This window comes from Rattus rattus, chromosome 7 (assembly GCF_011064425.1).
Source record: "Rattus rattus isolate New Zealand chromosome 7, Rrattus_CSIRO_v1, whole genome shotgun sequence".
Taxonomy (NCBI): Eukaryota; Metazoa; Chordata; class Mammalia; order Rodentia; family Muridae; genus Rattus; species Rattus rattus.
In genome coordinates, this window is record NC_046160.1 from 68090336 (window position 1) to 68103258 (window position 12923).

The 12923-nt window shown below is 45.3% G+C and overlaps 2 non-coding genes across 2 annotated transcripts; one reads left to right on the plus strand and one right to left on the minus strand.

Annotated features, from left to right (window-relative positions):
- Positions 1 to 2409: 2409 nt before the first annotated feature.
- On the minus strand, positions 2410 to 2576 carry LOC116906432. The gene has a single exon (XR_004388693.1). It is a non-coding gene; the product is annotated as a U1 spliceosomal RNA (small nuclear RNA).
- Positions 2577 to 11362: 8786 nt separating this feature from the next.
- LOC116906396 lies at positions 11363 to 11526 on the plus strand. The gene has a single exon (XR_004388664.1). It is a non-coding gene; the product is annotated as a U1 spliceosomal RNA (small nuclear RNA).
- The last annotated feature ends 1397 nt before the right edge of the window (positions 11527 to 12923 follow it).

The following is a 12923-nucleotide window of genomic DNA, read 5'->3' on the forward strand; positions in this document are numbered from 1 at the left end:
GCACGATATTTGGTCACACTGTGATCCCTGAGATTATGCTGTTTACTGGAAAACCTGTTTCTAGTTGTGGTGGGCTCGCCTTAGTACACACCTTTAATCCCCAAACAACGAAAAAGTAAAAGTTAGTTTGTGAAGGAAGCTCCCATGTTTAAAAGTGATGTCTAACTGAGAGGCACTCAAAGTGGCGAATCAGAGAAAGACTTGACGAAATAGGATATGTCCGACTCTCACGAGGACAGGGAGGAAAGAGAGACCAGCACAGAGGAAAGAGGGCAGTTTATTGGGACAGCTGTACAGCGACAGGTTGCAGAGAGAATGAGGAGGGAGCCAGAAGCTTAGAACATATTGCCAAAGTTAGGATGAGGCAATTCAGGCAGAGCAATTCAGGCAGCAGCTGAGAGAAGACAGTTGGAATCAGTCAGCATGGAGAGGAGTTTGAGCCAGAACAGCTGAGCTGACCAGCCAGCCAGAGATCAGAGCTACAGTGGGTGAGCTGATTCAGCATAAGTCTCAGGGGCTGAAGACATTCTAGGCCCAGATAAGATTGTACGAAGGTTAGAAGCTTCCAGGGCTAGGTCTAGGTTAGCAGACAGAGGCAGTGAGCCTCCGAGACGACAATTACATCAGGCCAAAGGGAAGATAGATCCTTTTACTGCATATACCTGCTCCCCTTTCCATTGCTGTGAAGAGACACCACCGACCAAGGCAAGTCTTATAAGGACAACATTTAATTGGGGCTGGCTCACATATACCATTATGGAGGTTCCGTCCATAATCATCAAAGGTGGGAGGATGGCAGCTTCAGGCAGCATGCATGCCACAGCTACTCCAACAAGGCCACACCTCCTAATAGTGCCACTCCCGGGTTGCGTATTCAAACCACCACACCCCACCAAGAAGGTTCAGGGAACTTTCGCAGAGGGGCCAGTCTTCTGTAAGAACTGTGAGGGTGGAAGGAGAACTGTGAGATACCGCTTCTGGGTGAGGATCCGCTGTCCCACAGAACCTCACAGAACCTGCACAAAGGGACTGAAGTGATGGCTCAGTGGTTATGAGCACTCGATGCTCTTCCAGGGATCTGGGTTAGACTCCCAGCACCCACATAGCAGCTCACGGCTCTGTAACTCCAGTTCCAGGATGTCTGATGCCTTCTTCTGGCCTCTGTGGGCACTGTGCAGGCATACATGCAAAATACCCATGCGTGCATTCTATACATTTTAAAGGAAATAAAAGAGAAAGGAAAAAAAGAAAGAAAGGATTTAGCTCAGTGGCAGGCGTTTGCCTAGCAAGCGCAAGGCCCTGGGTTGGAATCCTCAGCTCTGAGAGAGAGAGAGAGAGAGAGAGAGAGAGAGAGAGAGAGAGAGAGAGAGAGAGAGGAGAGAAGGAGAGAAAGCTTTCTGTGCCCAAGGAGAAGGCTCAGTGGATGAAGCACTTCCCACAAAGTGTGAACCAGAGTCTGCATTCCTAGCACTTATCAAAAATCTAGGCAGTGAATGAAGGGTGCCCTGTCGGATCTGTTCCGGTTTCTGCTGGTGACCAGCAATATTAAAGGATGTTCCACCTGAATCTGTCTTAAGGCTTCTATTGCTGGGAAGAGACGCCATGACCCATGGGCAATGCTCATGACGGAAAACATTTAGTTGGGGCTGGCTCACAGTTTCAGAGGTTAAAAGTAAATAATGAAAACAAGTAATAAAAACGAAATTATTACTTTTCTTAAAATGTTTTAAAAGGGTTGGGGATTTAGCTCAGTGGTAGAGCGCTGGGTTCGGTCCCCAGCTCCGAAAAAAAGAAAAGAAAAATGTTTTAAAAGGGGCTGGAGATTAAGAACAGTGGTTAAGAGCAGAGGTCCTGAGTTCAATTTCCAGTAACCACACGGTGGCTCACAACCATCTGTAATGGGATCCGAGGACCTCTTCTGATGTGTCTAAGACAGCACTGGTATACATTAAATAAATAAATAAATATATAAATAAATGTTTAAAAATATTTTAAAAAGGATCTCGTGTGTATGGATATTTTGCCTGCCTGTATGAATGTATGAATGTATGTATGTATGTATGTACTATGGTCTTCGCACCACATGTATGCAGTGCCTGTGGCGCTAGAAGAGCGTGTTGGGGTTGCCCTGTGGGTGCTGGGAATCAAACCCAGGTTAGCTGGAAGAGCAGCTAGTAGTACTCTTAGCCATGAGATTCTCTCTGGTGCCTGCCAACATCTTTAGTTTCTTGCCTCTTCCTGAGCCGCTGCCACACCTTGCCCTGGCCAAGCCATTGTAAAGCACGTTGCTACTAATGACACCTACCAAGGTAGTAAAAGTGTACCCGTGGCGCCTTTGGGAGCACTGAACACCTGCTGTCCCTCACTACATCAGAAAGGAGATGTCTGTTCTTGGCCGACTTCAGAAACCAGGGGAGAGCGCGAACGCAGTCCCCCACTACCACAAATTATGCAGTCGAGTTTCCCGCATTTGGGGAAATCGCAGGGGGTCAACACATCCGAGTGTGCAATGGATAAGCCTCGCCCCTGGGAAAACCACCTTCGTGATCATGGTATCTCCCCTGCCAGGTAAGTATGAGTTCTGGCCGCCGCGTGCACATTTTCCCTCACCGCACACTCTCTTTCAACATGCGGTCACCACGTCCGCGCGTCCGCTTCGACATCACGCCCTCCAGACCCGTCGCCGTCTTATCGTCCCTCACGGAAATCACACACACCTCACACGACTATGTATGCCAGACACAGCCCGCCTGGATCCACGCGACCCGCAGTCTCTGCGCGAACCTCATCTGCATACGCCCCGCCCTCGCATCCCTGACATCCGAGGCCCTAAAGCCCTGCTGCCCGCCTCCGATACTCCGCCCAGTGTGCACTCCGCCGACAGAGCCGGATGACCACCCACTAGACACTATCCGTGGGAACCGTGTCCGGTTCGCGTTTGCGTCCAACGTCCAGAAACACGACACGCCCCAGTATCCATTCAGTGTTGACGCTAGCCTGTATTTCCAGCACAATCCAGCACAAGGAGAACCAAGGGTTCAAAGCCACGCTTTCAGGCCAGATAGAGACTGAGGCCAGCTTGGGCTACAATGGGGCCATATCTCAAGGAAAACAAAAATTCACGCGAGGGACAGATGGCTTAGCACGTTCAAGTGCTTGCTACAGAGGCAGAGAGGCCGAGGGGACGGTAGATCTCAGTGAGTTCCAGGACAGCCAGGGCTATTACACAGAGAAACCCTATCTCCAAAAACCAAGAAACAGGGGCCGGGGGTGGGGGGTGGGGGAGACAGAGACAGAGAGAGACAGAGAGGAGCGAGAGAGACAGAGACACAGAGACAGAGGGACACACAGACAGAGACCGAGAGAGACAGAGACAGAGAAGAGAGGAGAAAAAGAAAAGCAAACTTTTAACAAAATTCTCACTAGAGTCTGACAAAGGATGGATAGGCCCCCTTCCTTTGCTTTGCCAGGAAGGTTGAACACACAGCTTACGTCTTGAGGGGAATGAGGAGCTCGAGTGCTCTTCTTGGAACGCCAGGCATGGTATGCTTTCATGGCCTGGTCATTCCTGCTGACACAGGCTCTTAGGTTCTTCCCATATCTTCCAGAAGTTTTTGTACTTACTTATCCCAGACCCTTTCCCCTAAAGCTTGAGAATTGCTTTTAGGCCATAAAACCCATTCTTATGGGACAGGGCACCTGTGGCTCCTATTGGAGACGTGCTTATATCCGGTTCTTGGTCCCTTAGGTAGGTTATCTGGGTCCCTTTGGTGGGACACCATCAATTATCTCCCCTCTCCGTATTTTGTCCGTCCTTTGGTACACCAATCTATCCATGTCTGTCAATTTATGCCTGTGTTTTTTGTTTCATTGCTTGAACATTGTTCTATGTTTCATGTCAAAAGAAAAAATGGTTAAAACTTTATCTGCTGGTTGTTCATCCCTTGATCTAGTCTAAATTCATTTCAAAAAAAGAATAAATAAATAAAAAGCAGTCTCAGTTGGCCTTTGGAGCCCTGAACCTATAGTTAGGAGTCTAGTTTAGCTGGAAAAGCCCTCAAGGGGCTGAATGCCTGTACAAGCCGATCTTAAAGAAGCCAGAAGCTCCCTAGCTTCTATGGTAATGGATCTGATGATTAGAAAAATCTCTGACTGTGATTATTGGGTTTAGAGTGTGACAAGGTGCTCCCCCTGAAATTACAGCTAAAAAAAGGTAAGAAAATTGTGTTTGGTCTGTTTAGACATAGAGATGCAGCTCCCAGGCAGGGTCAAGTAAGGACTTGTGACAGGTGCAAGTAGGGGCTGGAATGCTGCCCTTGAGAAGAAAATGTTTTTCTCATTTGGCCTTAAACTATGTTCTGCTGTGTCCTGTTTCTGTGGAAGTGGTTCTCATGCTCTCTTGGTAATGGCAAGTATATTTTGATAATAATAAGAGGGGTGAGGAGCTGGAGAGATGGCTCAGCGGTTAAGAGCACTGACTGCTCTTCCAGAGGTTCGGAGTTCAAATCCCAGCAACCACATGGTGGCTCACAAACATCTGTAATGGAATCCAATGCCCTCTTCTGGTATGTCTGAAGACAGCAACTGTGTACTCAAATACATAAAATAAATATTTAAAAAACAAAGAGTTGTCTTATGAAAAAAAAAGAAGAGGGGTGATTTGTTAGGTGAATATTTTGAGAAGAAGCCTTTGTTTATCATATTTCTTTGTTTAGTTTTGCATCAGTTGCTCCTGGTATCATGGGAATAATGATCTTATGGTATCTTGCTAAAGTGGAAATTGAGGTAATACATATTCATATCTGTATAAGGATTAATAAAGCTTGCAACTGTGCAGTTGCTTCTGCCTTTGCTCTGCAGCCCCTGTGTCCTGTTTGTTTGCAACCATACCTAGGGCCCCCAGCGCACTAGACTTTGACTTTGGTCTAAATATATAAGATGTGCGTAGCACTTAATTTTTGTTTCTGATTTGTTTTAAATGTATAAATGTGCTCTACATGTCTTGGTTATAGATTACTGGCTTTAAAGTTATTGGATATGATTAAAAATTGGTAACAGAAAGTTGGGTAAGAACTGGTAAGTGGGGGGCTGGAGAGATGGCTCAGCAGTTAAGAGCACTGACTGCTCTTCCAGAGGTCCTGAGTTCAATTCCCAGCAACCACATGGTGGCTCACAACCATCTGTAAAGAGATCTGATGCTCTCTTCTGGTGTATCTGAAGACAGCTACAGTGTACTTATATAGTAAATGAATAAATCTTAAAAAAAAAAAAAAAAGAACTGGTAAGTGGGTTAGAGTCATCCAGAACAACATGTGGCATGAGCCAACCCAGGGAAACAGGTAAAAGATACCGCTAACTTGTAGTTCTTATCCTAGAAACCAAACTTATAAAATGACAACGCCTGCACCGTCGCAGTACTGAGAACTGAGCATAGGCCTGTGAGGTTTAAGAGAAAACACATACTCAGGTCATTCGTGTTATGAGAATTCCAAAGCTTTACTGAGGTTCACAGAATATATACCCCAAGCCTATGAGTGGAAGCACAATGGAGAAACAAGTTTACATTCTCAGAAGGAAAACAGAAACTGAAACCAAAAGCTGACATCAAAGATATTAACGCCCAGGTGTTATCCCCCATGGCCAAACAGAATGGCCAGGATGTTCCTTGGAAAGGACAAAGGCTTTCACATGCATCAGCAAGGCTCAGCAGGAGGTAAACACTGTGGAACCCAGGAGGGTCCAACAAGTCCCTCTTTATTAAATTTTAAAGTAGTACCCGTGGGCTGGAGAGATGGCTCAGTGGTTAAGAGCACTGGCTGCTCTTCCAGAGGTCCTGAGTTCAATTCCCAGCAACCACATGGCGGCTCACAACCATCTGTAAAGAGATCTGATGCTGTCTTCTGCTGTGTCTGAAGACAGCGACAGTGTACTTATATATAATAAATGAATAAATCTTTAAAAAAAAAAAAACCTTAAAGTAGTGCCCGTTTTAGGACACTTTGGAAAACCAACCCCTTGCCCATCTCTGGGAAACTTTGCCAGTTTGAAAGCCCTGTCTTAGGAGGCATTGGCCCCAAAGAGTTGCCGGTCTTTGGCTAACTACTTCTCGTACAGGCTGAGCCAGATTTGGGCAGAGGGCTTGCTTGTCTTCTTCCAAGGAGAGCAGGCCTGCTTAGTCGCTGTCCAGGACTGGGAGTGCTGTCTGTGCATGTGAAAAGAGGCAAAAGGCCAACTACTGTAGCACTGACAGCCATAACACCAAGGGCCATAAGAGATCAAGTTGTTTCTGTAAAAGCACCGACTGTTGTTTTAAATTTAGAATTCTCAATTGTCAGCAACTTTTTCTGAAAGTTTATCCACTGTGCTTGCCTAAACATCACATTAGGGGAGGGCAATCCCAGACACTGCAGTTGCAGGAGCAATGGCTGCTACAATAGCAGTGATGATGCCAAAGTCTCTCTCATGACGGTTCAGGATGAGCTGGCCCTCTCCTGAAGGACCAGCAGGCAACAGAACCATGTCTGAGATCTGCACAGCCAGGGCAGAGTTCCCTGGTCCTCAGCAGCTTCACGCAGATGTCGTTCCTGTGAAGAATAGTCAAGGCTATCTCTAGCATTAGCACATTCAGGTAACACAAAGATCATCAATCCATTGTTCCAAACGCATAAATCTTTTTTTTTTTTTTTTTTTTTTTTGTTCTTTTTTTTTCCGGAGCTGGGGACCGAACCCAGGGCCTTGCGCTTCCTAGGTAAGCGCTCTACCACTGAGCTAAATCCCCAGCCCCATAAATCTTCTTGAATACTCAAAACATTAACATTTTTTGCTAAATGATTAACAAAAGTAACTGTCTTAACTTCTTGGGTCAAAGCAATAGTGTTATTAATTAAATAGCTATACCACTATACTAGCAATAATCAAACCCACTATCCTATTGCTTCTGTTTAAAGCCTGACTCACTTCTTCCAATATTTGTAAGCCTTTTGCAGAATATCAAGATCCTATAATACTCACAATCAATGGGGTTGGGGATTTAGCTCAGTGGTAGAGCGCTTGCCTAGGAAGCCCAAGGCCCTGGGTTCAGTCCCCAGCTCTGAAAAAAAAAAAGAACCAAAAAAAAAATATTCACAATCAATAAAGCAAAAGCTGGTATATGCCAGATTTCAATACAGTAACAAAATTAGAAAGTGTACAATCAATATAACTTACATTAAATATTGTAGAAGAAACAAAAGTAGTTTTAACATGACCAATAAATAAAAGATTAGGGGCTGGAGAGATGGCTCAGTGGTTAAAAGCACCCGACTGCTCTTCCAGAGGTCCTGAGTTCAAATCCCAGCGACCACATGGTGGCTCACAACCATCTGTAATGAGATCCGATGCCCTCTTCTGGAGTGTCTGAAGACAGCTACAGTGTACTTATATATAATAAATGAATAAATCTTTAAAAATATAAAAGATTGGGGTTGGGGATTTGGCTCAGTGGTAGAGCGCTTGCCTAGCAAGCGCAAGGCCCTGGGTTCGGTCCCCAGCTCCAAAAAAAAATAATTTATATATACATATATACATATGTATATATATATATGTATATGTATATATATATATGATTAGGAGTTTTAACACATGTATTAACATTTGTTCAAAATCTAGAACCTGTATCAATTTTTTTTACTGCAAATGTGCCTTCATACACAACAATTGTGAGTTTTTATTTTTTTTTATTTTTTTTTCGGAGCTGGGGACTGAACCCAGGGCCTTGAGCTTGCTAGGCAAGCGCTCTACCTCTGAGCTAAATCCCAACCCCCCCTTTTTTTTTTTTTAAATTGTGAGTTTTTAAATGTTTCTGAAAATGTCCAGAAACAATCTTCCAAATGAAAACTGTTATTTCCAACATTGGATTGACCAGTCTATGATTGAGTCAGAATAACTTGTCACATTAAAGGAAAGAGAAGAATCATAACTTCTCTTTGATTTTCTGAAGGCATTTTCCACAGTCTCCATGTTCTCTGTCCCACAAGGTCTAAAAGCTTGAATCAAGGCAGCTTGTCCAATCTGGGATACAGGCAAGCAAAGATGGGTCGGGAACATATGTCCAATACAGCTTCCCTGTCACCACTGTCAGGGCACTCAGCAGCACACAGGTCAACATCATTCTTTGTCCCAGCATCAGCATGGCTCATCAGCCACTCTGGCAGCTGGCACACTCCTGCAGCATCCTGCAGAAAAAACACAAACCTGCCCTCTTCCCCATATTAAATACTGAACAGGATAATGCCATATGCCAGTAAGTGGATCCTTCCATTTCACATAGGTACAAGTATGCCTAGGTGTAGGGTGCCATAGACACTCAGAGAGTTCCTTGGCATCCAAATTTTAAAATTTAAAATAAAAGACCATTATTTAAATAATTGTATGGCATACAGGGATATTACTCCCCCCTTTTTATTTTTTAAGATATTATTTTAAAGTTTTATAATACCTGTTTTACAATGTCTAGTCCTTGAGAATTATAAGGAATCTCAATAATATGGATAACATCTATTTGTCAGATATCATTAAGCTGCAACCCTCTTGGGTTAACTCCCAAATTGGGAAATAAATGGGGTACACTGGAGAAAATGACTATTTGGGCTGCTTTTCCTTTAGTTACTCTATTGTGAAACTTCAACGACTTAGCATTAAGATGCAATTTTCTATGTATCTGTAAAGATTTATCATAGGCAGTACTATTTATCTATTGGAAGAATCATCAGTATCATATATAACTGTGGATACTTCCACATCAAAGGCTTTAGGGCAGAGGCTATATACACCTGACACATAGTAGGACTATTGGCCATCCCCTGAAATAACACAACCCAATGATAGGAAGGAGAAGGCTCCTGAAAATTTATGGAAGGAATGTTAAAAGCAAATCTCTCACGATCTTTAGGATCTAGTGGAATAGTAAAAAAACAATCTTTTAAGTCAATAGCAATCATATGCCAATTTTTTGGTATAGCTACGGGAGAAGGGAGACCAGGCTGAGTAGGTCTCTTGGCATCATAGTTTTGTTAATTCCTCTTAAATCTTACACAATAAGGTTTGCCTTGTAAATGTTTGCCCAATCCTCTCCCTGGGACAAAGCCTCATTTCTTCATCGTGCTTTGTACAGGCTGAGTTGTTAGCACAGCTCTCATATCATTGAGTAAATCTCATCGCCACAAGTTGGTAGGTATTCGTTCTAAAACAAACGGCTAAAACCATCTCTCATGTCCTTCCTCAAGACAAAGGGATGAAGCAAAGTAAAGATCAGAGATCACACCAGGCAGCAATCAAACAAAGCAATAAGGCCTCCAGAGTCACTGGTTCTGGGGGCTTATCAGGATTACCAAGAAAAAAAACAAACAAACAAAAAAAAAAAAAACAAAAACAAAAACAAAAACTAAGTCACACATTACCTTGATCTTTGCATTAGCCCAAATGTGAATATTCTTTTTTTTTTTCTTTTCTTTTTTTCGGAGCTGGGGACCGAACCCAGGGCCTTGCGGTTGCTAGGCAAGCGCTCTACCACTGAGCCAAATCCCCAACCCCAAATGTGAATATTCTTATCTGAGCCTACTTCCTTGAGCCCAGTGACAAGTACTTGCCAAAATTTTTATGAGTAGCACTAAAAGCTCTCCAGATTCCCACATTGATGATGATGGACTGAACCTCTGAACCTGTAAGCCAGGACTTGCCTTGGTCATGGTGTCTGTTCACAGCAGTAAAACCCAAAGACCTAAGCTAATCTTACCTGCCTCTTTAGCCTGCCTCTTAGCAAGAACTATTCTCAGAAAATTCCAGAGTCACCCACATGGGTGTCAGAGGAATGACAGATGTGGTCAGACAATTCAAAAATGACTTTCAAGTATATACAGAGCAGGGCTGGAGAGATGGCTCAGTGGTTAGGAGCACTGACTGCATTTCCAGAGGTCCTGAGTTCAACTCTCAGCACCATGTGGTGGCTCACAACCATCTGTAATGAGACCCGATGCCCTCTTCTGGTATATCTGAAGACAATCTATATCTGCTTCGATGCTGACAGTGAATTGCCAAAGTCGGGAGCCGGAAAGTATGACTTGGAAGTCAAAAACTAGGCCATGGGGCGCTCATTAAAACACGTTTACAATAGGATGTTTACAGAGCCCATGCAACGCCTGTGAGAGTCGGGATTGGACCGGCCATAGGACAGCATAGACGTCACTCAGGTTGTGGGAAAGCACAGGTGCCCTGTCCCATAAGAATGGGTTTTATGGCCTAAAAGCAATTCTCAAGCTTTAGGGGAAAGGGTCTGGGATAAGTAAGTACAAAAACTTCTGGAAGATATGGGAAGAACCTAAGAGCCTGTGTCAGCAGGAATGACCAGGCCATGAAAGCATACCATGCCTGGGCGTTCCAAGAAGAGCACTCGGCTCCTCATTCCCCTCAAGGCGTAAGCTGTGTGTTCAACCTTCCTGGCAAAGCAAAGGAAGGGGCCTATCCATCCTTTGTCAGACTCTAGTGAGAATTTTGTTAAAAGTTTGCTTTTCTTTTCTCCTCTCTTCTCTGTCTCTGTCTCTCTCGGTCTCTGTCTGTGTGTCCCTCTGTCTCTGTGTCTCTGTCTCTCTCGCTCCTCTCTGTCTCTCTCTGTCTCTGTCTCCCCCACCCCACCCCCGGCCCCTGTTTCTTGGTTTTTGGAGATAGGGTTTCTCTGTGTAATAGCCCTGGCTGTCCTGGAACTCACTGAGATCTACCGTCCCCTCGGCCTCTCTGCCTCTGTAGCAAGCACTTGAACGTGCTAAGCCATCTGTCCCTCGCGTGAATTTTTGTTTTCCTTGAGATATGGCCCCATTGTAGCCCAAGCTGGCCTCACAGTCTCTATCTGGCCCGAGCGTGGCTTTGAACCCTTGGTTCTCCTTGTGCTGGATTGTGCTGGAAATACAGGCTAGCGTCAACACTGAATGGATACCGGGGCGTGTCGTGTTTCTGGACGTTGGACGCAAACGCGAACCGGACACGGTTCCCACGGATAGTGTCTAGTGGGTGGTCATCCGGCTCTGTCGGCGGAGTGCACACTGGGCGGAGTATCGGAGGCGGGCAGCAGGGCTTTAGGGCCTCGGATGTCAGGGATGCGAGGGCGGGGCGTATGCAGATGAGGTTCGCGCAGAGACTGCGGGTCGCGTGGATCCAGGCGGGCTGTGTCTGGCATACATAGTCGTGTGAGGTGTGTGTGATTTCCGTGAGGGACGATAAGACGGCGACGGGTCTGGAGGGCGTGATGTCGAAGCGGACGCGCGGACGTGGTGACCGCATGTTGAAAGAGAGTGTGCGGTGAGGGAAAATGTGCACGCGGCGGCCAGAACTCATACTTACCTGGCAGGGGAGATACCATGATCACGAAGGTGGTTTTCCCAGGGCGAGGCTTATCCATTGCACTCCGGATGTGCTGACCCCTGCGATTTCCCCAAATGCGGGAAACTCGACTGCATAATTTGTGGTAGTGGGGGACTGCGTTCGCGCTCTCCCCTGGTTTCTGAAGTCGGCCAAGAACAGACATCTCCTTTCTGATGTAGTGAGGGACAGCAGGTGTTCAGTGCTCCCAAAGGCGCCACGGGTACACTTTTACTACCTTGGTAGGTGTCATTAGTAGCAACGTGCTTTACAATGGCTTGGCCAGGGCAAGGTGTGGCAGCGGCTCAGGAAGAGGCAAGAAACTAAAGATGTTGGCAGGCACCAGAGAGAATCTCATGGCTAAGAGTACTACTAGCTGCTCTTCCAGCTAACCTGGGTTTGATTCCCAGCACCCACAGGGCAACCCCCAACACGCTCTTCTAGCGCCCACAGGCACTGCATACATGTGGTGCGAAGACCATAGTACATACATACATACATACATTCATACATTCATACAGGCAGGCAAAATATCCATACACACGAGATCCTTTTTAAAATATTTTTAAACATTTATTTATATATTTATTTATTTATTTAATGTATACCAGTGCTGTCTTAGACACATCAGAAGAGGTCCTCGGATCCCATTACAGATGGTTGTGAGCCACCGTGTGGTTACTGGAAATTGAACTCAGGACCTCTGCTCTTAACCACTGTTCTTAATCTCCAGCCCTTTTAAAACATTTTTTTTTTTTTTTTTTGAGCTGGGGACCAACCCAGCGCTCTACCACTGAGCTAAATCCCCAACCCTTTTAAAACATTTTAAGAAAAGTAATAATTTCGTTTTTATTACTTGTTTTCATTATTTACTTTTAACCTCTGAAACTGTGAGCCAGCCCCAACTAAATGTTTTCCGTCATGAGCGTTGCCCATGGGTCATGGCGTCTCTTCCCAGCAATAGAAGCCTTAAGACAGATTCAGGTGGAACATCCTTTAATATTGCTGGTCACCAGCAGAAACCGGAACAGATCCGACAGGGCACCCTTCATTCACTGCCTAGATTTTTGATAAGTGCTAGGAATGCAGACTCTGGTTCACACTTTGTGGGAAGTGCTTCATCCACTGAGCCTTCTCCTTGGGCACAGAAAGCTCACTTTCTCTCCTTCTCTCCTCTCCTCTCTCTCTCTCTCTCTCTCTCTCTCTCTCTCTCTCTCTCTCTCTCTCTCTCTCTCTCTCTCAGAGCTGAGGACCGAACCCAGGGCCTTGCGCTTGCTAGGCAAACGCTCTGCCACTGAGCTAAATCCCTTTCTTTCTCTTTTTTCCTTTCTCTTTTATTTCCTTTAAAATGTATAGAATGCACGCATGGGTATTTTGCATGTATGCCTGCACAGTGCCCACAGAGGCCAGAAGAAGGCATCAGACATCCTGGAACTGGAGTTACAGAGCTTCGTGAGCTGCTATGTGGGTGCTGGGAGTCGAACCCAGATCCCCTGGAAGAGCATCGAGTGCTCATAACCACTGAGCCATCACTT